This window comes from Dioscorea cayenensis, chromosome 20, assembly GCF_009730915.1.
Source record: "Dioscorea cayenensis subsp. rotundata cultivar TDr96_F1 chromosome 20, TDr96_F1_v2_PseudoChromosome.rev07_lg8_w22 25.fasta, whole genome shotgun sequence".
Lineage (NCBI taxonomy): Eukaryota > Viridiplantae > Streptophyta > Magnoliopsida > Dioscoreales > Dioscoreaceae > Dioscorea > Dioscorea cayenensis.
Genome location: NC_052490.1, coordinates 12,581,558 through 12,584,840, shown reverse-complemented (window position 1 = coordinate 12,584,840; position 3,283 = coordinate 12,581,558). Strand labels below are relative to the sequence as shown.

The window sequence follows — 3,283 nt, the reverse complement described above, 5'->3', positions numbered from 1 at the left end:
CTTTCAATCTTTTCTCCATCTTTTGAGAGGCTTGCCGCTACACTTTATAGGGGCTTTTGCAAGGCTTTTGGAGTGGTTCTATGGCATTGACACCTTGTTTCTCTTAGAAGATAGTTATCGGTGGAGATTTTGTCAGCACCGATCCGGCGAAGTGCGCCGTGGCTATGACAAGGGGACTGATAAGTGCTTGTGCGATATGAATTCGAAGCCTTCATTCCTTATGTTGAGCATTACTTTTCTCAGATTATTACATTAATATGTGTGTTTTCATGTTACTTTTATATAGGTAGGGTTGTGAGGCCGAGTATAAGGAAATAGGAAAATGTGGATCATAATGCACCTATTTTGGAGGAAATCTTGCTAAGGTTCAAACGCGAAGACATAGGTCAGGTGTGAGATGCTAGAGTGTGTGCCAACCTCCTCGTATTCGAGTGAGCACATTCATTTGGAGGGGCACAAAGGCAGTCACACTCGAGCATTCTAATTTATGCATATAAGAACAAGAGATCCACCAACATGTACATCATTGAAGAAGCAAGTGATTCACGACGTAAACGTGTGCCCGTTTGCGTTACCCCAATAAAACTATGGAATTCGTGAGTATTTCCGGCAGAGTACTGTAGTAGCCCATCCGAGAAATCAGAGAAACAGAGAATCCACACGGGCGTGTAGAAATTATCCACGCCCGTGTGGAAATTCCACAGGGGCGTGTGACATCATACACGCCCGTGTAGTCGCCCGATTCCAGCCCTATTTAAAGACGATTTCAGCCCCGATTTCAGTATTCTTTTCTCCATCTTTTCCCCAACTTGTGAGAGGGTTTCGGTTAGGGTTTCGAGGGGTATTGACCAAGGTTTTGGCGAGGTTCTACGGCTCCGACATCGTGATTCCATTATGTAGAAGGTTGGTAGGGGAGCTTCGATCGAGGCGTATCCTATACCGAACGAAGGAATCCTTGGACGACGAGTAGAGGACTTTCCACAAGACCATTGACATGACCATCGAGAGGGGTTTCTTTATGGATTCATTGCTTTTAGATTCAATTTCTTTGATTGTACTTAGCTCCATGGAGAGCTAAACCCCTAGTGGGTACTTGGGTGATTGTGAACCCTAGGATGTATTTGTTTCATTGAACTTCTTTATTATGCTTTCAATAAATTGATGTTTATTTTGAGTTCCAACCTTGAATGCTTGATTGTATGAACATTTCCCCTAGAGTGACACTAGGGTTGAGAGTTCTTGTTGGTAACCTTGTGAGTGAGTGACACACCATGAGCGTTAGACAAAGCTAGGTTGGAGAGGGTTGAGAGGGTGAGTCGAGAGGTACAGGAGCGTCCCCTTTCCCCTTTGACGTGATAGATTCTACCTCCGTTCCTCTAGTTCTTTGCGGCCATAATAGAGTGAGTGGTCTAAGAGATGAACCTCCGCTGGGGCCTAGTTGCGCGTGCAATGGATTGAAGCGTTGAGAGGATCTTAGTATCTAGGGCTTAATTGTGGCTAGGGACCTTCCGCCTGGACCAATGGGTTAGGTCTACTTTTAGGAAGAGTTTTATCACTTGGAATCCCTAGAGCTCATTGCAACTCTATGCGAGTGTGAGGTGTTGAGATTGTTTGATTTCTCGTCCGGGACATGTTTAGAATTAGGCATAGTTGACCTTTAGATTTGGGACTATGTATGTAAGGATTTCCTTGACTCACCATGGCATTGATTAGGAGGTATAATAGAGAGTTCTTGCATTTGAAACGGTTATCCTATATCAAGCATCATCCGAGTACCCCATCTTTATCGATTGCCTTACCCTTTTTTTTATTCTTGCTCTCTCACTTGTTTCTTTTATTATTGAGATTTGAATCAATTTCACACTAATCACTATTGATCTTCCACATAGCTAAGAACCAAATTAAGTATTTTCATTCCCTACTCCTTGTGGATTCGACCCCGCTCACCAGGGATTATTACTTCGACAAACCCGTGCACTTGCGGGATATAAGCAAGGGGTACTTGTCAAGTTTTTGGCGCCGTTGCCGGGGAGCTAGGCGTTTAGAGATACATTTCATTTTGTTTTCTTAGCTATTTCACTATACATTCTATTTCATATCTTCTTATTCTATCATCGTTCTGATTTTCTTTTTCTTTACTTTTGGTGCAGCTCTAGGTTATGACCCGAGGGAATCCATCAATATTGATTGAAAGAGACCCTGATCTTGAACGTACACTTCGAAGGAAATGGAAAGAACCTGTACAAGAACAGCCTAATCCAGCTGATTTGGAAGTAGAAGGATCTGATAACATGGCAGAACAAAATGAGCAACAACGGACATTATCCGATTATGCTAGACCTTCAGTGTTGGGGACACAATCGAGTATTGTGCGTCCCCCAATCACAGCTCAGATTTTCTAGCTAAAGCCGGCATTCATCCATATGATGCAGTAGTCTGCACAATTCAACGATTTGGTCGATGAAGATCCAAACAGTCACATAGAGAGCTTCCTCGAGGTGCATGACATGCTGAAGATAAATGGTGTGACGGATGATGCCATCAAACTGAGAGCCTTCCCATTTTCCTTAAAGGGCAAAGCAAAGCAGTGGCTACACTCATTAACTAGGGCATCAATCACTACATGGGAGGAGATGGTAGAAGCTTTTCTAGCCCGTTATTTCCATCCCGGAAAATCAGCAAAGCTTAGGAATGAGATCTCATCCTTTATGCAGTTGGAATTGGAGTCTCTATTTGAGACATGGGAAAGGTTCAAGGAACTCCTGCGCAAGTGTCCGCAACACGGATTCCCGGAGTGGATGATTGTTCAAACCTTCTACAATGGTTTGAACCCGAGTACAAGGCAACTCTTGGATGCGGCGGCAGGAGGTACCTTATGTAGCAAAACCCCCGACGAAGCACGTCAATTGATTGAAGAAATGGGGTTAAATAGCTACCAATGGAATGCTAGGGAAAAGAAAAAGGTGGCCGGTCTCCATGAAATTGATGCGATAACTTCATTGGCGGCCCAAGTGGAGAGTTTGAGTAAGAAGCTAGATCTTATAGCTTCGAATAGAGTTGCAGCCGTGACAAATTGTACCAGTTGTGGTGGAGGACATGCTCCTTCCGATTGCCCAATCATCATAGGTGATGTTTCTTCGGTTGAGAATGTGGACTTTGTAGGTAATGGAATGAGACCTCAAGGGAATCCATACAACAACACCTACAATTCAGGTTCGAAGAATCATCCCAACTTTTCATGGAGTAATCAAGGACCACAGAAGACCATGGGGCCATCGGGGTT

The 3,283-nt window shown here is 43.8% G+C and overlaps 1 non-coding gene across 1 annotated transcript; it reads right to left on the bottom strand.

The window, feature by feature from the left end:
• Positions 1 to 2,681: 2,681 nt before the first annotated feature.
• On the bottom strand, positions 2,682 to 2,788 carry LOC120252032. The gene has a single exon (XR_005533585.1). It is a non-coding gene; the product is annotated as a small nucleolar RNA R71 (small nucleolar RNA).
• Positions 2,789 to 3,283: the final 495 nt, after the last annotated feature.